General features: G+C 45.0%; 1 non-coding gene across 1 annotated transcript; it reads left to right on the top strand.

Moving 5' to 3' along the window:
- The first annotated feature begins 406 nt into the window (after positions 1–406).
- Positions 407–550, top strand: LOC127208853 (small nucleolar RNA SNORA48). Its single transcript, XR_007833124.1, has one exon. It is a non-coding gene; the product is annotated as a small nucleolar RNA SNORA48 (small nucleolar RNA).
- Positions 551–23501: the final 22951 nt, after the last annotated feature.

Here is a 23501-nt window from a genome sequence, read left to right as displayed (position 1 = left end):
ATTCCTAGCAACCACATGGTAGCTCACAACTATCTATAATGTAATCTGATGCCCTCTTCTGTGCATGCAGGCAGAGCATTGTATGCATAATAATAAATAACTTAAAAAGAAAAAAAAGAACTGGCAGGCAAATATGTGCAACAAACCTGTGATACTTTTAGGCATCAATCTTCATTTTCTACCTGGTCAGGGTCTTAGTTATTTGCAGCTGCTTCCAGTGTGCTAGTGGCTCTTGCTGTCTCCACCTTCCATCTTGCTGTAAAGGTACTGAGACTATTAACCTATGCAACCACACTCTGATTTATGTGGGTTTGGGGGATTTGAACCCCTGTCCTCATGCTTGCATGGTAAGCACATAACCCACCGAGGTGTCTCCCCAGCTTCCTGGCACTTAGAAAAAAACGGCCTTCCCTGGCAATGGGGAAAGAGACACCTAGTTGGTGGTGATGTTCTTTTATCAGTCAGGGGCAGTGTAGATGGCAGTCATTTCTTCATTCTAGCTTGATGTTTGGCATGGTGGCTAAAACTGTATTATGCCTAGGACACATAAAAATCAAAATCAGATCCAGGCAGCACAGCACGGGAGGAAGAAGACAAATGGGACCTGTGTTCTGCCACGTCATATGGTGCAGATGGGGAAAGATGCCCACAGGCCTGCCCTCTGCCCCCCAGCTCAGTCAGGCCATAGACACACAGTGTGCCCTGCCTACCACCACGAAGCTCAGCAAGGGACCACCATGACACCCACAGACCTGCCCTCCAGCCCTCGTAGATACCTGCTTGCCAGAAGATGTCACCCAGGGGCCTCATGGCCAGTCTGCAGTGGGAGCCACACGATGTGCAAGTATGTGATGGTCAGATGGAAGAGAGAGAGAGAAGTGGAGCAGCTTGAACAGGTGTGAAGAGAGATTGAACTGGAGTGAGTGGCCACCCTTGCCACCTGTGCCCATGGTGAGATCCCAGCCTGAGGTGCCACTGAGGGTCATGTCTGAATCTGTGGCTCATCTTACCACTAGAGAACATGGGGACATCCCTGGTGGGGCAGCCACAGGGGACCACGTGGATATTCAGGGGCTGTGCAGAACTGGCCCCCGCCCTCACTTGCTGTGGTGCTCTGGAGAGCTGGCCCCACCTTTCACTGGTGGCAGCACTCAGTAGAATTGGCCCTCTACCCTACCTAGTCAGTAAGCAGAGCTGGTCCTGGGGGCTGAGGTGTGGGTGAGCTGTCCCAAAGGGCATGTGAGTGTTGGAGAGTTGACCCACCACTTGTCTACCATGGGGTGGCCTGGGCAGAGGAGGGGTGCACAGATGGGGGAGCCTTCTGCTCCCTCACACTTCCTAGTCAGGAGAACTGGCACTAGGGATATGAGTAGCACTTGGGAGAGTGGGCCCTGCACCGTGACTGGTCAGCACAGTGGAGCTAGCTCTGGAGGCAAGGGTGCCGGGTGAGCCAGGCTGAGAGCATGAGAGCAAGAGAGTTGACCCTGCCTTGTGGGTGGCCTTGTTGGAGCAGTGCTGGAGAGCTCACCCTGCTGGTGCAGAAAAGGGATAGCCAGTGAGCTGACTCACTCAGCTACAACCCAGGTCCAGAGGCAGGGCTCCGTGTTGGCCCACCCCAAAAATCTGTATCATCTGTAAATAGTTGGGCTGCATGAAGAGGCTTGTCCTGCTGATCCAAAGCTGCAGGGTCTCCATGGCATAGGGCAATGACAGGATAACCGAGAGGAGCCCTCAACCTGACACATAGTTGGTGCTCAACAGGCATTTTATTAAATAATTGAAGGAAGGCTGTGATGGTTAATGTTGATTATGACATCACTTAGGGGCAAGCCTCAAGGCACACTCAGGAGGGATCATCTAGACCAGTCTATGCTTTGGGCACGCTTTTGAGGAATTACCTGCATGGGGCTGATGGAAATGGGAAAGATAGACCTCAACTGTGGGCGGCACTATTCCATAGGCTCAGGGTCCGGACCGAATAAAAAGAAAGTGCGATTAACAGTAGCACTTGACCACTCTATGCTTCCTCTGAGAGTGGATGTGATGTGGCCAGGCTACTTCCCTGCCACGATGGAGTGTACCCCTGAAACTGTGAGCCACAATAGGCTCTTGTTTCTTCCTTACCTTGCTTTACTTAAGCTAGGTATTTGGCCATGACAATGAATACAATGAATACAAAAAAATGCCTGCATTTTTTTCCCCCAACAGTTTCCAATGTTGATGTGAACTTGGAATGAATGAAAAAAGATTTCTCTGAGGAAAGAGTTGTGAATTTCTGGCTAGTGAAATTACTAGTGACCTCACTGAATGAAAATGAGGTCATGACCACTTCCAGGGTATGGTTGAAAAGAGGGGTTTTATTGTAGATATGAGGGGGAGCACAGCCAGAGGCATCTGGAAGAGCCCAGACTGAACATGGCCAGTGGAATGGACCAGGCCATGAGCGGGAGAGAGAGAGGAAGGAGAAGAGAGAGGGAAGAGGACAAAGGGCAAGAAAGCCACGAGTGAGCCAGCCAGGAACCAGGAGAATTCATAGCCAAAATGGCTATGGGTTGTATAGGAATCAGAAGTTTGGGGAAGTGAAGCCCAGACCCTGGGCTGGAGAGGTTTAGGGTAGGGGGGGTAGGGGGGGTGAGAAGTGCTGGGAGGGGCCACAGGTATTAAGTGAGACTTGTCACAGTTTCTTTGGAATCTGACATTCCTGCCTTTTGATGATAAGCTTTAACTTATCACCTCACATATAAAGATGTGGGAACCTGAAAGGGCAAAATATAGCACTCAGTCTAGGGGTTGGATTCAGCAGCACAACCCTAAGATTTGTTAACTGCTCATAACACTGATATTTATGAGTGTTCAGTGTGAGCCCAGGGGAGGGCTTAAGGGCTGTGGGCAAAAGACTGAAGAAGACACAGACCTGACATTCATCATGGGGTGGGGACAGGTAAATAAAGCCATCTGAGTGATATACAGAAGTTAAGGAATGATGATTTGAAAGCAATGGCTACAGTTGGTGTGGGCTGGACAGGTCAACCTCTCAGCTATAAGAAGAGCTGATATTAAGCTGCGTGTGGTGGTGCACGCCTTTAATCCCAGCACTTGGGAGGCAGAGGCAGGTAGATCTTTGTGAGTTCGAGGTCAGCCTGGTCTACAAAGTCCATAACAGCAAGGACTGTTACACAGAGAAACTCTGTCTCAAAAATCAATCAAAGAAACAAACAAACAAGAGCTGACATTGACCTGACCAGTGCTGTGTCATTTACTGTTTTTACCTTAAATTTTACAACATTTTCATTGTTATATTTGTATGTGGTGGGGAAGGCACACATGGAGGTCAGAGGACAACTTTGGGGAGTCAGTTCCCTCCTTCAACCTTTATAAGAATTCCAGAAATTGAACTCCAGGTGAACAGACTCGGGCAGCAAGCACCTCTAACCCGCCTAGCCCTCTCACCAGGCCTTCTTTTTAATTTCTGATTCTTTTTTTTTTTTTTTTTCTGTTTCACCTGCCCTTTGCACCATCTCATCATGACATTTCGCATTCTTGCTCAAAACCTTTCCATGTCTCTCTGAGTGACTTTGCACATTTTCTCCTTGCAGACAGCAGAAAAGTGTGGTTCTGGCAGGCAGGCAGGCAGGCAGGCATTCCAAACTGTGGCAAGCTTGCTCTGCATAGGGAGCAGGGAGCGCTGGAGGAAAGGTGTCCTTGCCCGAGGCAAAGGCATTTACACCTTCCAGGGAGTTACGTGATTAGAGAAAGCCAGCGCAGTGGAGGGGGGTGCATAGGAAGCTCACTGGAACTCAATCTATTAGAAGGGGAAAAGGCCTTTGAAAGGTAGATTAACAATACTTATGTCGCCATCAGGTGAGTAGCTTGCTGATAATGAGGCCAAGGCTGAAATGAATTACCATGTGGACCAGAGAGCTTCATGGGGAGAGACTGCAGCACTTGTTAACTGTCTATGAGACTTAAGCAAACACAGAGCTGCCTTGAGCCTTAGTTCCTTAGTTTAAGACCACACACACACACACACACACACACACACACACACACACACCTGCATGCCTCACAGCGTTATGAGGAGCAAATGGAAAGGCATAGTAAAGTGTTTAATAAAGTCACGCTCTCTAACTATCCTCTAGTTGTCTGATGACAGTATTTTAATGGTCAATATACTCCTCTTTTCCTGGCCATATCTTGTGGTAGAGGTTCAACCAAATTGACTCAGGATATTGGTCCCCAGTTAGGAAGATGGTTTTGGTTTGTTTGTTTTGGGGTTTTTGTTTTTTTGAGGCAGCATTTCTCTGTGTCACTGTGGCTGTCCTAGATTTCTTTGTAGACCAGGCTAGCCTCGATCTCACAATGATCTGCCTGTCTCTGCCTCCCGAGTGCTGGGATTAAAGGCCAGCGGGAGATGGTTTTTATAGCGTGACTACAACCACCACTGTGTGTGTCACCCATGTGTGTGTACATGTATGGTCACATATGTATGAATGAGAAGATCAGAGAACAGAGGGAGCTGTCCCTCAGGTACTGTCAGATTGTCTGTCATTGGCTTGGAGCTCACAAACTAGCTGAGGTTGTTTGGTGTGTGAGCCGCAGGGATTCTCCTGTGTCTGCCTCCCCAGTGCGGGGATTACAAGCATGGCATGCTTATAATTTCTCCAACCTTGCACCTTGTACTTTTAAGTGTTAATGCCGGCCTCATGTTGTCAGCAGTTCTGGGGCCATCTTTTTCTGGCTAAATCTTTTCTTGTGAAAAAGTATTAAAGTTTCTGTTTCTGTTTCTTTTACCTTTTATATTTATTTTCTGCTTGTGTGCGGGTGGTGTGCTGGGATGCATGTATGGAGGTCAGAGGACTTTTACAAGTCACTTCTCTTCTTCTATCTGGTGTGTCCCAGCGATGGACCTCAGATTACCTGGCTTGGCAGCAGGCACCTTTCCAGATGGATTGTTGAGCGATCTCAACAGTCCTAAGTCTTTTCTTCTAAGCATTTGCTTTTGTTTTTGTTTTTGACTCACTTGTGGTGTTCTTAAGCACTGACTACTAGGGTGCATTTTCCATCTTCTCTACATGAGTAAGTACTAGGCTGAGTGACCTTTGAACTTTGTTTCTTTGCCTGATCACTAGAGAAATAGAATCAAGTAGCTTAGTGTCCACACAGGATGACAGCTCCGAGACACTAACCACACCCTGCTGGCCACGGGGCACTGGGTGCTGACCTTTTCTTACTTACAGGAACTGAGCAATGTGGCTGCTGAGTATTTCAAATGGGGCCAGTGTGAATTCAGGAGTTCTGTGTGCATGGTATACAACATCAGATAGAAGAGCAGTTGAAATATTTTAGATAAATTAAAATGACTTTTACCTGCCTTTTAGCTTTTTGGAAGTAGGTACTAGAAAACATAAAGCTCTGTACGCAGTTTCCATTTGTGCCTCATGCTACAGTTCTATATTTCTGCAGGTGGTATGGCCAGCTTTCAAATGCACATAGATGAACAAAGACATAAAAATAGATTCTGTGGGAGTGGGAAGAGGGGTCTATGCATTTTAACTTTTACATCTTAAAATGGTGGGGGATAGGGGTAAGGAGGAACCAGCAAAAAAAGGAAAGAAAACTCACCAAGAAAAAAAAAAAAAATTAACAACTGGCTTCAAATGTGGCAGACAAGCCACTGGGTAAAATGTCCTCATTTTGACCGTTGACAGAATTCTGCCTAAAAATAGGTAAGCTTGGATGCAGGTAGAGTTGATGGTCAAACTCTGCCCAGATAGGATAAGCAAGTCCTTAATAGTTCCTGCCTCACAAATATGTCTATCAGATATATTGGACCAGAAGGCTGAAGATGATGCACAAACGTTATAGAAAGTTTTGGGTGACTGGTGACTGTTTAGGCAGCAAACTGTCTCTGTCATTTTTTTTTTGAAACTGCTAACATGCACTTCTCATTTACTCAGGTAATTAATTTTATTCTTTTTCAAGTCTCTGATGTGATTGAAGACCAAATAGGTTAGTTTCACAATTATGCTTAGTTGTTTACGGGTTAAGATGTTTTTAGGTCTAGATAGGTGTTTTAAGTTGATAGAGATGATTTACATTCAGAATTTTAGACTCATCAAGATAGGCATATGTGGATGAATAAATAGACAAATAATAATTTTAAACACACACAAAATGGCTTTAGTGGCTGGGTGTGGGCAGGAGGAACAAGCATTTAAAAGCCATCCATTAGTTACCTAGCAGGTTCAAGGCTAGCCTAGGGTATATGAGACCCTGTCTCAAGAAAAAAAAAAAAAAAAAAAAAGAAAGCCAAACAAATGAACAAAACCAAACAGCCCAGTGATTTCTGGTGTGCAGCCAGGTTTGAGAACCCCTAGCTAGGCTTTTTTTTTTTTTTTTTTTTTAACATTTCCTGGCAGGGGCTTTCCTGGGGAGACAAGTTGTTACTGGCAAAGGGCCACAGCACATGCTGGTCTGGGATTGTATTTCATGTTACAGAGCTCCAGCGTTTTTTGTTCTGCTTGGCCTCAGAGATCTGAGAAACTTCTCAGAACTCAGAATGGGAAGGAGCCAGGCACCTCCGGAAGAGTTTGGGTTTGGCTCAGCAGCCCCATCTGCTGTTCCGAAATCCAAGGTTCAGCTTAGTAGAGCCCGCCCTGGATCTGGGAGGGGAGTGAATGCAGAGAACAGGTGGCTAATAATGATAACCATAGCAACGAAACCTATTGGTACCTTAAAAGTGATGGGAGGAGAGACTGAGGCCAGGAGCCTTAGAGCGAAAGGAGCTGTGGAGGTCATTTGTCCCCGACAGCCTCTTCTAGAGACCTTAGGCGTTTGGACAAATTCTTATACTTTCTTGACCTCAGTGTTCTCATCTGAACAGGGGGCCAATGGCACACTCTGCCTTCTTTCTACACTGAGGACTACTGCAGTCTTCTAGTAAATTTCGTCTGGCAAATGATGCCAGCCAGTGGCAGGTCCACTTGTTGAGGGAGCGCCTTCCTCTTAACTGAGTTGGAACAGCCTCACCAAACAAAGGAGAGGCGTGTTCAACGGATTCCAGAAGAACAGAATGGGCCGAGTTTGTAAGGATGCTTGAAGGATGCTTGTTTTTGTAACTGGATGAATTAAAGTCAGGTCACTGCGCTCTTAGGATTCGTCAATTCTCTCACGTACTCAGCTAATTTTTAAAGGGTGGATGGAACGACACAAGGAAAGGCTGGCCTCAAATTCGTCACTTCTGAGTCTTCCGTTTTTTCTTCCGGAGTGCTAGGGTTACAAGCGTGTGCCGCCACCCCAGTTTGTAAAGTGCTGTTGATTGAACTCAGGGTACCACGCCTGTTAGGCAACGTCTCTACTGCTAGAGCCAGCTCCCCAGCCCACAGCCCGACTTCTTGAGCACCTCGTGCGTGCCTGAAACTGCAGGAGAAGAAGGGATGCTAAGTCAAGTTAGATGCTCGCGTTTTGCCTTCGGCTCTTGCTGTATCTTCTGTGTTTCCTTTGCCAGAGATGTCTTCAGTTAGGTGTGGTATATCATACCTTAACTAGGGACGTAATATTAGCTACTATAAAATGGGAGTTAGTTCGATGTCAGGAGCTTCTTGTGTACTATCTTGTTCAGTAATCGGTGCAGAGGAGGAAATCGATCTGAGTTAACAGCACAGGAAGTGGTGGAGGTGTGCATATGCCTTCCCTTTAACCCACGTGGAAAACTACTTTTTTTTTTTTTTTGTTCAGTGGCTACAAAGTTCTAGGGAAAATACATTTACTTGGGTGCATTCACTAACTTATAAACTTATAACATGGAAAATAGACCAAAATCGACAAAATGTGTAAGCACATAGCAACGCACTTAAAAAAAAAGTGTGTCTGAGTGGGTTTGCATATATGAATGCAGTGCCTGCAGCCAGAAGGGGGCATCAGTTTCCCGTGGACTCTGCTGTGGGTGCTGAGACTCAAACTCTGGTCCCTGGCAAGAGCAGTATGCACTCTTCATATTATTTTTTTGTGGGATATTTGAGGGGCTGGAAAAATTGCTTCTAATATCATTTTATGGCAGGAAGCCACAGTGGGAAGAAAGATGAGAGTAATTCCTGGATAGTTCATAGTTGAACTGTTTTCATAGTGGTTTGGGAGTGTCTTGGTTCCTTTGAGTTTTTATGTTTTTAAACTTTCCCCAATGTCAGTTCAGCTCTTTTTCTCTCTGTTTTCCCCTACCTCTTCTGTGTACTGTGTGTGTGTGTGTGTGTGTGTGTGTGTGTGTGTGTGTGTGTGTGTGTGTGTAGGCCAGAGGAGACTTGAGGCATCATTCTTTACACACCTTACCGTCTTTTCTTGTTTGTGTTTTGAGACTGGCTTCACACTTGCCAGTTAGGCATGAAAGATGGCCCAGAGAGGGGAACAGCTGCCGTGCAAGCTTGAGGACCTGAGTTCAAATCCTACGTAAAGCTGGCTGTGGTGGTAAACTTATGTCTGTAATCCTGATATTCCAATGGGGATGTGGGAGATAGAGACAGGAGAATTCCTGACAGCTTGCTGGCCATCTAACCTGGCTTAAGCAACAGCGAATGAAAAAAAATCCCTGCCTCAAGGTGGAAGGCAAAGACCAAGTCATGAGGCCCTTCTCTGGCTTCCACATGTGCTGTGGCATGTACGTGCCCCATCACAAAGACCTACATGTGTGGCCACACGCACATGGAATAAAACAGATACAGCCCATTACAGCTCGCTTTTAACCAAAAACAACACAAAAATGTGGGCTCTGGGGGAATCAAACTCAGATCCTCACACTTGCCCCACAAGCACTTTAGCAACTGTGTTCCCTTCTACCACCAGCTGGAATTTGATCACGACAGTTTCTAAACATTCCAAGTACTTGAAAGTAGGCTGCTGCCTGAAGGCATCAAGCTGGGTGGAAAGCTGCTGGCTGTGGGGTCTGAGGAAATGCTCCTGTGAGAACAGATGCTAGGGCTAAAAGGGTGAAGTCAATAACAGCGTGGAAGGAAAGTAAGACTTGCAACTGGGGATGAGATAGTCAAGCTGAGCAGATAAGAGGGAGGGCAGGGTTCTGGGAAGAAAAGGTCAAAGTCTGCAGGCTCCGTCTGGCTGGCTCCCATGAAGATATGCAAGGCTCCTTTTTGTCCTTTCACATACCTTATTTCTTATTCAGCTAAGTGTACAACAGACTAAATTCTAAGTAAGGATGACATCTAACAAAAATCTTCTAGGCCATTCCATAGATAGGTACTGAGGGGCTACTCATGAAGTAATCAAGAAAGACTGCAGCTGTATCTTGGCAACTACGCTGAGAGTTTTCTGCCAAAGTAAAAATCATAGGCCCTGTCATGTAAACATGAGAACACAGAGATAATGGCTTAGCTAAGGGATAAGAGACCTTGGCAAAAATCTGTGCCCAGCAACACTTGAAGGTCAGTGAGTGATGGCGCTGGCCAGGTCTAATTGCCAGAAGACAGTTAAAGTCAGCAGCTATCAAAACACTGCAGAGAGGGAAGGAGGACTTCAAAGCATGGCCACCCCCCTAATTGCAGGAGTAGAGCGTGTAGAACACATGGTGACAGTGACGTCCCTCGTTGGGCCAGGGGTACTTGTACTGAACCTTGTGGGCTCTCCATTGGCTCAACATTCAAGATGCTCAGAGAATTAACCAGTCTCTAGAGAAGCCACCCCAGTCTTTGCTCAATTTCTACCATAAGTGCCCCCCCCCAAAAAAATCCTTAAACAAAGAAGGCCCATGGCAACCCATTTGGGCTCCACTCCTGGCAGCTGCTTTTCCCCAGACTGCGTGTTCTCTGTCATGTGCAAAACAACAAAAGTCTCAGTCACGATAACTTAACCCAGTCACTCTTTCATGGCTGTTGACAAGAAATTTTGTGGTAGTAAGTATGCTTTTCTGCTTAATTTTACATTAAGAATTTTTAGAAGAGGACATGGCTAAAGAGATGGCTTAGTGGTTAAGAGCATCGGCTCCTCTTCCAGAGGACTGGAGTTTGAGTCCCAGCACCCATATGGTAGCTAATAACTGTGACATGAATTCCAGAGTACCAGATGCTCTTTTCTGGCCTCTGCAAGCCCCATATGTATGTGGTGCATAAGCAAACATGCAGGCAAAACACCCAGACACATGAGATACAAAAACAAAATAAAACAAAAAAACAAAAAACCCTGAGATTTTCTTAGCAAAACTAACAATTTAGAATTTATACTTCCTCCAAACCTTTGTTTGACTATAGATACCCAGTAATATTTTATAGATGGTTTGATTGGATAAAGGGAATAAGAGTGGAAAATAAAAGAAGTGAAACTCCTTAACTCATCTTGAATTTTATATTTGTGTGTGTGTGTGTGTGTGTGTGTGTGTATTTGTGTATGTAAGTGTGGACACATGTCATGTATGTGGAGGTCAGAGGCTAACGTTCAATGTCTTCCTGAATTGCTTTCCACTGTACATGCATGTGTGTGTATGTGTGTGTGTGTGTGTGTGTGTGTGTGTGTGTGTATGAGTCTCCCTGTCTCTGACTCCCCATTGTTGGACTATAGATGCTCTGCTACACTGGGCTTTTGTGTATGTGTTGGGGACCAAACTGAGGTCCTCAGGCTTGTGTGACAAGTGGTTTGCAAACTGACCCAGCTACCAGCTTCACTTCCTCTCCTTGCATGCTGTAACCCTCTTTGACTTTGAAAAGGAAGCAAAAAGAGTTAAATGGTAAATACACACTTATATCGAGACACTAGTCCAAGGGGTACGTCCCCATGGAAAACTTTACCTACCAGGAAAGTGGGTCAGAGGGGAGGACATCCTATTGAGATTTTAGGTGTGAGAAGCCTGGGACAATGAGGAAATAGAAGGATCCAGAGGGTCCTGGAAAACTATAGGTGGGTCTGGGCCCTGGGGTCCTCCTCAAACTATGGCACCAGCCAAGGAAAATATAGGCAGTAAACTTCGAACCCCTACCCAGACTAGCCGATGGACAGGACATTCTCCACCGTTAAATGGAGAAGGAGATCTGACTTTCACACAAACTCTGGTGCCCCATATTTGACCAAAGTCCCTTGGATGGAGACGCCTGGTGGCACTCAGAGGAAGGATAATAGGTCATCAAGAAGAGACTCGATACCCTATGAGCATATACAGGGGGAGGAGGTCTCCCTCAGTCACAGACATAGGGGAGGGGAATGGGGGGGAGCGGGAGGGAGGGAGGAATGGGCTAACAACTAAGATGTAATTTGAATAAATTAATAATAAAAAAAGGAAAAAAAAAAAAAAAAAAAAAAAAAAAGAAAGAAAAGGACCACTTGAATCAACCCTTCTGCCTGGAGTCAGGGAAACAAACATTAAATGATCTTTGGGAAGTCTGTTTTCACCAGAGTTCTACTTCAGATTCATTCAAAATACCATGAATGCCTGTAAGCAAGCCCTTTTAGGAATCTCTTGAGTTTTCCAAACACATCTTATGATGTAGAAGTGACTTTAGGATGCTGTGAAGACAGCCTAATACCCCGGGTCTACCTTTCCATGTCCATTTTATAGGGCTAGGGCTCACCGTATTCCAGAAAGAACTTGCTGCCAAGCTCTGTTGAACCAAGGCATAGAAAACAAGGAAGAAATACTGTCTGCTGTTTTGTCTGGTTTTCAGACAGGCACTTACTATATAGTCCAGACTAGCCTGGAAATCAGTTTTATAGCCTAGGCTGGCAAGAATCTCATCATCCTCCCGCCTTGGTCTCTTGAGTGCTGGGCTTACAAGCCTACACCACCAAGGCTGGCTTTGTTGATTCATTCTTGTGCTTTCCAACACAAATTGTTTCAGAGCCTTTGCCGCTATAAAGAAATTCTTTGAAAGCAAAATGTAAGAGAGCTTTGTTTATGGAAAACCCCTTTCATTCCTTGTCTGAGGCCCCTTTGTTTATGTGCTGTCTCTACTCTTTCTGCTTTGTTTATATGACAAAGTCAATATTGTACTCCACTTACTGTCACTTACTGTGGTAGGGAAGATGCTTGTATTGCAAACTGTGGCCCTAGAGGCACTGTGGCCTAACAGAAGGACCCAGAACCCAGTCTCATATTGTGGAATTGAGGCTTAGGTTTTTGTCGATGCCTTCTCAGATCTCAGCATCAGTCATGTCTCAGAAAGGGACATCATAATGCAGATGAGATATTTGATATAGTAAGCCTCTGGCAGATTCTAGTTGTAGCCGACATGAAAGCATGGTCTCAATACTTTCGTAAGAGGTAGGGAGAGAAAACTGGACTCCCCACAGTAGGAGCTAAATGGCTACTGAGAGGAGGGGATTATGGGAAGAATGGCATGCTACTGGGGACACACACTGGCTAGAGGTCTCTCTTAAGGCGGTGGAGCAGGTGACATGGTTGGAAGGTTGTGGATTTTGAATAGGACAGATGAGGGTTTCAGATTCTGGTGCATGGCATCTAGTGGGACACACATAAGGTCGTAGAACGTTAATGCCCCTTTCCTGATGTTGTTGTGAGGCTCCTGTGAATACTACAGTATATTCTAGTCATCACAGTGATCCAACTTTTCTCTAGGCCTCCATAGCTGATGCTGAGCGAGCTAGGCTGGAGATTTGGGCGATGCAATTAGCTAGGCATCCTGAACGTGCCGGCGTCTGCTGAAGCTGAAGGTGCATTATTCGGGGTCGCTAACTCTCCTCACAGTTGGACTTTCCTAGTTACAGGTTAGCACTGACAATAAGTGCATCGAAGAGATTAGCTGTAATTGGTGCCTCGCTGTTGCTATGGAGTAATTGTTGACCCTTTCACTCTGAGGCCATTAGGTTTTTGCCTTCCTTTCTTTTCTAACAGGCTCTCTCTATTACGTAACGCTGACTATCCTGGAATTCAGTATGTAGACTAGGCTGGCCTCAGACTCACAGACTCACCCTCTCTCTGACTCTAGAGCGCGCCACCATGCCTGAGTTAGGTTTTGGGTCTTAAATGACCCAGAAAGGACTAAATACTCTTGAAAGGGGGTGTCTACTAGAAAGATGGACCGTGAAATCTTTGGGGGTATATCCTTAAAGGAGACACTGAGGCTCTGGCTCCTCCCCTCTTTGTTTCTTGCCTAGTTGCTACGAGGTGAGTGGGCATGTCCTTCCTATAAAACGCCTACTGTAATGTCCGGCCTCATCACAGGCATGAGGAATCATCGAGCGATACTTCTGAAGCCCTGAACAGAATAAACCTTTGCTCTTCAAAAGTGATATTGTTCGATATTTTGTCAGAGCAACGAGAAGCTTCCAACAGAAGGCTAATCTGTCTAGAGTCTGCTCACAGGAACTGATGGGGAGAAAATTCACTCACATTCTGATTGTTGGGTATACGAAATGCCTGCTCAATCTGTCTGGTTCCCTCTGTGAGCCAATAGAGTATTTTGGTACCATGTGGATACCAGTGTTGTGCCCAGGTTTGTAGTGCATGTGGTTGAGATAGAAAGAATTATTATGTTTGAATTTAAAGTTGTGATGCAGACAAACCAGGATAGAAACACTTAGCAAGAAAAACGAACCAAAAGCCCAAGTAGACAATCTGCTTGCTTCACTGATCTCATATGTATTTGTGTAGCTTGAAAAGCTCAATAAGCTAGGCAAGGTGGGGCATGCATAAATCCTAGCACTTGGGAGGTGGAGGCAGGAGGAACAGGAGTTTAGATGGGCAATGAGATCAAGGCCAGCCCAGGCTACATGAGAGCCTGCCTCAAAAAGTGTGAAACCAACAAATGAAAAAGGAATGAGATTATTTTGATTTATGAACATGAGCCATCATACATTCTAATAATTTAAAGAATCATTTTATGTGGATGGATATTTAGCCTGCATGAATATATATGTATATACACACACATATATTTTGGGTTCTCTTTGAGAGCAGCAAGCACTCTTAACTGCCGAGCCATCTCTCCAGCCTCCAATTCTAACTTCTGCGAATTCCAGGCTAGCCTTGAACTCAGCCCCACTGCTTCCATTTCCCGAGTGTTGGAATTGCAAGCATAAATGCCACCATACATAGTAAGAATCATTCTACCAATCCATCCCCCCATCTCTCCATCTCTCCTTACTGCCCTTCTTCTCTCCTGTGAAGCACATTGAACAAGCCTGCTTTGTGTTAGAAATGAAACATAAGGAATAAAAACTGTCTTTGAAAGAGCAGACGAGGCCCCTCAGGACCTGGCTGACATTCCCTCTCTGTCTAGCCTCACCTCTCATCCTTCTAGCTCTTATCTCCACGCCCACTGAAAGTTTTCACTCTTTCTAACTTTCAGAGACACGGCAGCCTCTTTGCCTTGACTGGATTCCGTCTGGAGCCTGCCTTCTTTTCCCCTTGCCCTTCGCCATTGTCTCATGACTTTCAACTCATGGTTAGAGGTGTCATCCTGGCATTGATTTCCCTTGACACCTCACTCTGGACGTCCCCTTGCCAGGGTGCTATTTCCTGGCCACTTCCCACCTCACTCCTTTATGAGAGGATAAACTTCAGGGAAGGCTCAGCTGGTCGGGCCCATGCCTTTGTTTTGGTGCCCTCCTATGCTTGGTACTTCCGCCTAGCAGACTGGCACTCTGCCCGCAGGCCAAATCTACCTCAGTCAGCCTTTTCTACCCCACCATTTGTTTTAATTGCACAGTCGTACATGACCGAGCAAACGGCAGACGGGTACCTGTAATCAAACAGTCCGGAGAATTTAAGCACTTTCGTTCATTCCTGGAGCAGTCAGTGAGCCTTGACAATAGGTAATTTAAATTCTGGACAACGAGTTTCCAAGCTGCTTCATTGGCCACATTGGGAGAAGTGCAGAAAAACCCTGGCCCTTTGATAATTAGACTGAATCAGTTTTCATAATTCTACTATACTCACTAGAGTGGTTAGCAAACTTCATTATCGGCAGCTTGATGAGAAAGCTTTATGCGCGTAATACAGATCTAGTGAGCAATTTCTCTTTGTGAGGAGGCTAAGGCCGTGCCGCGCAGAAGCGCTTCTGAGATGAGATGGCCTTGCAGGTTCGTCATTGCAAATAATTTCAAAGTGGGTACAGGAAAAAGCATACAATTAGCATCTTGTCTGTGTATGTTTGATCCAGAGAAGGGACAGTGAGCTGTCAGGCTTGAAAGCAGCCACCGAAGACTGGTGTAGCCTATCCATCCCGCATCTGCTGAAATTGTAAATTGATATCTTTTCTTCTGCTCTGTGCATCTGGAACATTGCCAGAAACCAAATGATGCTCCGTAATTAAGGGTGGGGACATATCTTTAGGAAATTTTCAGAAAAAGACATGTGGCTTATCTGTCAGGGACTCCAAGAAGCTTGGGCACCCGGCCTCGTAACAGCCATAAATTACTCTTTGTATCTCTCTCTAACCCATAATAGCCTGCAAGCCCTGTCAAGGCAGAGATGATTTCTGTTCTTTTTGCTAAACTCTCAGCACATACAAGAGGCAAATTGTTGGCCGGGCAATTGATTGACATGGATGAATACAGTTCTGTGTGATTGTATATTCATTTTGTCTTCAGCACTCAGTCTCACTCTGTTCTGAGTTAGGCCTCTGTAGTTTATCTGAGACCTTGCTTCACACCTTAGTTCAGTTACTATGGCTACAGATAAACTACCTCAAAATTGAATGTGTTGTGTGTATGTGTGTGCTATGGCCCACATGTGCAAGTCAGAGGCCAACTTATAGGAATCAGTTTTCTCCTTATAGCGTGTGGGTGGTCCCAGGGTTCAAACCCAGGACATCAGGCTTGTCAGCAAGCACCTTTACTTGCTGAGTCATCTTGGTAAGCCCAGGTTTGCTCTTGTTGGCAATGCTTGGCAGCTTGGCAACAGAATGGTAGTGATGGAATTCTCTGATATATATACCTACCCTAAAACCCTGAACTTGTGGGCCATGTTAACTGGCCCTACCTAGATGTCTTTTTCTAGATGTATGTACTCTCCTAGTTGCCTCTTGAGCATATTGGCCTCAGGAGGAATTGGATTTCTTATGTGACAGCCCAGAGCTCCAGTATACTTTCCTAGGAAAAGAGGGTAAATCATGTAGAATTTGTACTGAATTTTATAACTCGTAAGTCCCACGGTGGCATCACCACTTAATTCTGTCCCTGGAGAGAGTAAGGCCAGGACAGAATCTAAGAAACCTTGTATTTTTGTGAACAAGATGTTGGAAACCTTGCAAACATGTTTGAAAACCTCTGTTTACATTATCACCGTCCTGGAAGTTTTGAACATACTTTTGATCAAAATCTAAAATAAAGTTTAGACTTGAACCCTGGTTTTGAACAAGATAAAAAAATTTTTTTTTGCGTGGATATGTAAACCCAAGATATGATTATTCCTCCTTAAAGGACGAAAGAGACATGGTCTCAACAAGGACCCTTCTCATCATGGTGTCAGACAAACAGTGCGCCTTCTCCGGATGTGGCGTAGGCAGGTCTATTTTGTTTGTTGGATGGATGCAAAGCGGTAATGTCTCAACAAGGGAAGGCCAGCCCTTGATGTCAGTAGAGGCACGACTAATAGACATACTCTTTCTTGGCTCCTCATTGGCTGCCACTGAATTATACATACTCTTTCCTGGATTCTCATTGGCTGCCACTGAATTCTGGAGTACCTGGAACAGGCCTCATAGACCTGATGATGACTTTCCTCTGATGCTTCCTTCTCCTCTTTCTTTCATGGCTGTATACATGTCCATAATACATTCAATAAGTATCACATCCTATCTTGCTGATAGTGTTTGCTAGCTATTAAGGGAGAATTCTGCCCTGGAACCACCAGAGCTTACTGGTAGCTGCTGGAATTGTGACTGACAGACATCGAAGCAAAGTATCATATTACTAAAAGTTCTTAGCATTGTTGTACATACCGTGAATAGTTGTGACTTATGAAGCCTCAGGGAAGATGTGATCCATAAACCATGGTTATGGGATGTAAGAAGTCTCTGGTGTTCTTGTGACACATTGCCTCTACACTAACCTCTATTAAGATATCATCCAAACGCAGCTATGGTGTAGGTTAACAATATATAGTGTAATGTGTTGGGGTTTTGTTTTGTTTTGTTTTGGCCAGGCTGGCAACTGGAGAATTTTTTTCTAAGAGAGTAAACATATCAGAATTTGATAGTTTCTGTTGAAAAGACCCCAGTGTGCAATTTTAGCTCCAAAATGGCCACTGGGGCTGGTGAGATAGCTCAGCTGGTAAAGGCATTTTCTGTAAGTGCCTGGGAATCTACCTTTAAGCCCTAGAATCGACATAAAGTGTGAAAGGAGAGAATGGACTCCCCAACCTTGTCTTCTGACCTCTACACATGCACCACGGCACACGTGCCCACAGATGCACATCACACACTAATACATGCACAGCAAACAGCCAGCCATAGACAACACATCAGTAAAAGATGCTGCTGCCCTCCAATGAAGCTTTATGTACAGATACAGGTGGTGGGCAATGTGGGGTCCTTGGGTCTTAGTCTGCCAACTAGTGTTCAGAAGCTAGCCGGTAGCCTGTAAATGTGGACCCAGAGAAAGAAAAGCACTGTATAGGGGATATAAGGATGCTGAAAGAGGGGATAGGGTCAACTAGGCAAGGGATAGAAGAGATGAGAGGTGCTGCCTGTGTAGTGCATGTGGTAGGGAAAATACCAGATACAGGAAGAGTAAAGAGGGAGGGTCTCTGAAACAGCTCCTTAAATATGCCATGCTGGGGCCGGGCGTGGTGGCGTATGCCTTTAATCCCAGCACTCGGGAGGCAGAGGCAGGCGGATTGCCATGAGTTCGAGGCCAGCCTGATCTACAAAGTGAGTCTAGAACAGCCAAGGCTATACAGGGAAACCTTGTCTCAAAAAACAAAACAAAACAAAAATTCCGTGCTGGATTTAGTGGACTGCAAATGTTGGGGAGGGGGTTGCTTTGACCTTCCTTTTTCTGCCTGAAGATGATCTCTAAAAAGACCCAACAGTCACAAATCCCCTCCCTGGGGACCTTGTCCCACAGGGAGGAGTAGGCCCTGGTGTAGGAGGAGAGCACCGTACCCAGGCTGACTGTCACAGGCAAAGCCCTCTTTGCTTCTGAGAGCCCCCTTACTGTTTCCTCAAATCTCTCACTTTTCTTGTGTTAGTACTTCTTTGCTGTGCCAAAGTAAGGCAGAGCTTTTAAAAGGAGAAAGCGGTTTCCTTTGACTTCTTGGTTTTAGTCTGTGGTTGGTTGTTCCTGTTGTCTTGTGCCTGTGGCTAGGCAGGGCATCATGGTGAAGGGCAAATGGTGACTCAACTCAAATCTATTTATCTTGCTTTGGCCAGTAAGCAAATAGGGGGATGGGAGGGTAAGGAAAGGGTAGGGGGGGAGGGAGACGGAGAGACAGACAGACAAAGAAAGACAGAGAGACATATATAGAGACACACACAGAGACACAGACACACACAGACACACACACACACACACACACACACACACAGAGAGAGAGAGAGAGAGAGAGAGAGAGAAAGACAGAAAAAGAGAAAGACAGACAGAGAGTGAGACAGAGAAAGAGAAAGAAAGAGAAAGGGAAAGTGGGGGGTGGACACGAGACAGGGAGAGAGACAGAGAGACAGAAAGGGACAAAGAGACAGAGTGATTGACAGAGACAGAGACAGGGAGAGAGACAGAAGAGACACATAGAGAAACAGAAAGAGATAGAGACAGAAAGAGACAGGGAGAGAGACAAAGAAACACAGAGACAGAGAGATGGACAAAAAGAGAGAAAGATAGAGAGGCAGACAGAGAGAAACAGAGCGTGAGAGATAGAGACTGACAGACAGACACACACAGAGAGATACACAGAGAGATAGGCACAGAGAATCAGAGACAGACAGAAATAGAGACATGGAAAGAGACAGAGACACAGAGATAGAGACAGAAAGAGAGACAAAAAGACAGAGATAGAGATAAAAGAGAGATGAGATAAAAAGACAGAGACAGAGCAGAGATAGAGACAAAGCACAGCAAGAGACAGAGCAGAAAGACAGAGACAGGAGAGAGAGAGAGAGAGAGAGAGAGAGAGAGAGAGAGAGAGAGAGAGAAGTGGCAGAGGGATTGGAACGCATGTATAGCATCCAATATTCTCTCCAGGAGCCCCACATCTCTGAAAGGGTCTACGTGCTCCCAGTAGTACCATAGGCCAGAAACCAAGCCTTTAGCATATGGACTATTGGGGGACGTTCAAGATCTAAACAATAACATGCCCCTGAATTGCTTGTCTTTCCCCTTCCCTGTACCCTATGAGCAGAGGATGTAAGATTCCAGATGTTACACACACACATATGTTTTTCTTTCATGTGACATATATACTTGTATACATTTTTTTCTACTACTTTACTTCTTTCTAGTTTGGTTTATTTTTACAAACTCAGTATTAAACCCTTAGAAATAGAGGAAATACCTTCCCTCTATGATAGAGTAAAGGCTTACATTGAAGAAATGGAGGCTTAGGTTATACTCTTTTTTTTTTTTTCCTGTGTAATAGTAGAAAACTTTTCATCAAAGGTGCATATTTTACATCATTCAAAAAATATCAAACACAGCCCAGACTCTCAGTTGGCAAGGCTGATAACACCAGTAATGCCAGCCGCATGTGCCTCTTGCAATCCCACACGGTATATAGTCAGGGATACAGCAATGATTCTTGACCCTCATGGCAAGATGACCCTGGAACACAGGCCCACTTGTGGGATGTTTGCAAAGTCTCTGGAAGGATCCAGGCCTCTTAATCTCCTCCAGTCTTCTGACCATCAGCTTGCGTCCGATTACCCACAAAGACCAAAGTGCCAAGAGACTAGTCTTTTCCATTTGGCAGCAGTCTAGTTGCTTCTAGAAGTAGTTGCTTCTAGAACATTCGGCCCACATGTCCTCTGGGCAGCTAGCTGAGCATTTGTGGTTTGATCTAGAAAGAGCCTGTCTCCACTCTCCTAGAATGGCCTCGAGGGTAATTCATTTGGGAAGGTGGGGATAAAAGTAAACAAGCAGGGTTCTCCTTCTCCCCTCCCCCTTTCTGGAAGCCTTTTGCTTTATGACCTTGGCACAAAGACTTGCTGTGAGGGAATAAACACTATTCCTTCCTTCCTAGACAAGCCAAAATGGATGAGTGGATTATCCTGCTACATGGCACACTCAATAAATATTCATGCCGCATATGTAAAATACCTTTTGCTGCTAAACAAAACCCCACGAGGAGGACCAAATGAAACAGTCCACAAGAACGCTGGCTGGCTTTTGTTATCTCATGTGTGTAGGGCTTGTTTCATTGATGCAAAAAACATGTTTCCTTGGTGAAGGAGATGTTCACACTTTAAAATGAGGAGAGAGCAAATGAGACTTTTCCCCTCTTAATTGGTTTCAGTATAGGAGGAGAGGAGGGGCTGGGGAGGGGGTATGCTTTTGCACTTCTGTGAGCTGGCTGGCTTGGCTTTTTTTGTTTCTTCTTCTTTGAACTTTTAATTATGAGGAGTTTCTTCTGAGTCCCTGAAAGTGGGTCAGCTGTTTGTGAGGCAACCATGACAGTATTTCTGAGTCGTGATCATCTCCAGAAGGGACTGAGGAGTCGTTGAGGTGGCAGAACACATCTGTCGGTCTTTGTTAGTTCAGGTAATGTGACTCGGTCAAGCCCTGCTGCCATCTGTACATCCCCCAAGTGGGATGGTGCCGTGTAAGCCTGTGTTGAATTTAAGTGTTGGGCTGGTTGAGATGACCAAGATGTTAAGATTACTTCCTGTTCAAGCACAAACCTCTAAATTAAAATTCCTGTTTAAAAGGCCAGGGATGGTGAAGCCCATGCCTGTAGATTGTCAAGGGCAGAGACAGGAGGATTGCCAGGAAGCGTTGGACAGCAGCCTGGCTCCACGGTCAGTGAAAGACCCCCATCTCGAGGGAATAAAGTTGAGAGTGATAGAACAAGACACTTGGCAGCTTCGTCTCATGGCTGTGTGCATATACAAGCACCTATACACACACTCAACACACACACACACACACACACACACACACACACACACACACACTCAAAAGGAGTATGTTAGAGCATTTTCCTCCTGGCTCTTTCCTTAGTTAATTGTATAGGCTTTAGCCAAGGTCCATAAACCTTAAGCTCCCTTTCTCTAAATAGAGGTGATGAGAACGTCTCTCTGTGGGGTCAAGGGTAGTAGAGAGAGGAGCCACAAAGAACATGAACATGGGGTTGGATTGAGCAGTCTCAGGTTTCCATCTCTGCTGCCTAGCGGCGCCCCACTGACCAAACTCTTGACCTCTTAACCCCAGTTTTCCAATACGGAGAACAGAATCAATCAGGGTTGTCGTAATAGTTTTAACAAGTGGTAAACTCTTAGGGTTAGTGTGGGGGATCCAGCAAGCCTGAGAGGCAGGCTGGAAGTGGTGTGGCTGTGCAAGCCAAAGCCGGGAACAATCTTAGTGGCAGACGACCCAGCGTGTTGCTGTTTCAGAACTTGTAAAAAGTCTTTTTATGCCATAACCAGAGTCAAATAATCTTTGGACATCTTACCATGTGAGCCATACCTTAGATTTGCTGCCATATAAGTACAATTTCTATCCAGAATCAAATAGCAGCCAATCAAGATTGACATGACTCAGTCCTTTGTATGATAAGGACCAAAAAGAGGGCAGATGCCATGAAACTCACATGCTCAGCATCTCCAGGTGGGCTTTTCTGTCATGTCCATCCCTGCTGCTTGCTTGCACTGAATTGAACTGGTCATCTCACGTTTTTCTATTCTGATGTGACGTGCTGGATTCTTTCACCACACTTAAGACAAGGCTTGGTATTTAGCAGAGCTTAGAAATTATCAGTCCAATACATTAGTGGAAACAGAAATGAAACTGAGGAAGTCAGTGTGAAAAAATTTTTTGGTGAGATTTCAGGGAGACCAAATGTCACAGTAGGAGGGAAGGAAATTTAAGATAGAAAAGTATTTTGCATGACATTTTGAGTTCTAGAGAGGTTACTTAGATGGGGAAATCTATATTCCCTATCAGACTGATAGCCATTATAGGATAAATTCATTATTTTTAATATGTGCTTTGGTTATTTATTACCAATTAAATTTCTTGCCAAATTTACTGACCAAAATAGCAGTTCTTTGGGTTAACTAGGCAGTTTTGCTTCATGTGCTGTTGGTGGGGTGCGCAGTCATTGGGGAGAAATTGAGGGGACCATCTAGCATGGCAGACAATTTGTATTAGAGCTGTTGACAGGGAGCTTAGATGGGATGGCCCTGTTCAACTCTTTCTTCCACATGTTTTCACTGTGTGGCTTTAGTTTCTCATAGTGTATGCTTAGGTTCCAAGAGACAGGCTCCAGAAAACTGGAATGGTCAGTTTTCCTCAGACCCAGGCTCAAGTTTCAGCGTGCTCAGTCTAGAACTGGAGACAACTTGATGTGAGCAAAGTTAAGGCTTTCTCATCTGTGTAAAAATATCGGGGCGTACTTTCATATATATGGGAAGTGAAGATAATGTAAAAGAATATTCTGAAAACTATTGACCTAGCTGGCTCCTCATTATAGATTCAGTGGCTGTGAGTGCAGCTGGAATTCAAATGACCTGCACATACTCTGTCCGTAGAGTGTGGCCTGTATTTTTTTAGGCACCCATTGAAGACTGTCAGTAATCTTTCATTCTGGTTGGGATATTTTAGTAGCACGTGAAAGATGTTATCTAAAAAAAAGTGCCACAGTCACACTTGGCTCTGGCATGTATTAATTAGAAACAAAAGCAGTTTGTGGTTAATTTAGTGGTGGTGTGAGGTTCCTCGCAGACGTGCAGCACGGGGAAGGATTTCTAGGCCGATTTTATCTTCATATCTTCTGTCTTTTACAGCCGTGGTTGAGTATTTTTTTTTTTTTTTTTTTTGAGATTGTAACTCTCCTTTTTAAAAAGACAAGTTATTAAAATTACATTTGTTTGTCTGTTTTATAGATTTGTAGGTATGCATACAGGGCATGGTGCATGTGTAGAGACAGAAGATAGCCTGTGTCTTTTTTCAGTGTGTCCTGGGGGACGAACTCAGGACTGGTACCAGACTGGTGCCAAGTGCCTTTATTGGCCAAGCCACTTTGCCAGTCCTCTCGTCTCTTTTCATTAGATTTTTCTTCCCGCTGTAGTCACTGTTGTATTTGGAATGCATTTTTTTTTCCATCTTACATGCTTTTGTTTGTGCACTGTGTATCTTTTCTGTGTTCTCTCTTGGGACAGCTGATCAATATCACCTGACTTCAGGGGTTGGCAGCCTGATGACTGGGTCGCTGTGTCTTTGCAATTTTCTCTCATGCTAATCTTGTAACCTTCCCCCAAGTGGCTGGTATGTTATTGAGGTACTGATCCACAGAAGAGGAAAACGCAACTTGAATTCTTAGAAGTTGATAAACTTGGGCTGGAGAGATGGCTCAGAGGTCCTAAGTTCAATTCCCAGCAATCACCTGGTGCCTCACAAGC

The sequence above is a fragment of the Acomys russatus genome, chromosome 25 (genome assembly GCF_903995435.1).
Source record: "Acomys russatus chromosome 25, mAcoRus1.1, whole genome shotgun sequence".
NCBI classification, from domain to species: domain Eukaryota; kingdom Metazoa; phylum Chordata; class Mammalia; order Rodentia; family Muridae; genus Acomys; species Acomys russatus.
Note: the sequence above shows the minus strand (reverse complement) of the source record. Positions and strands in the feature narration are given on the sequence as shown.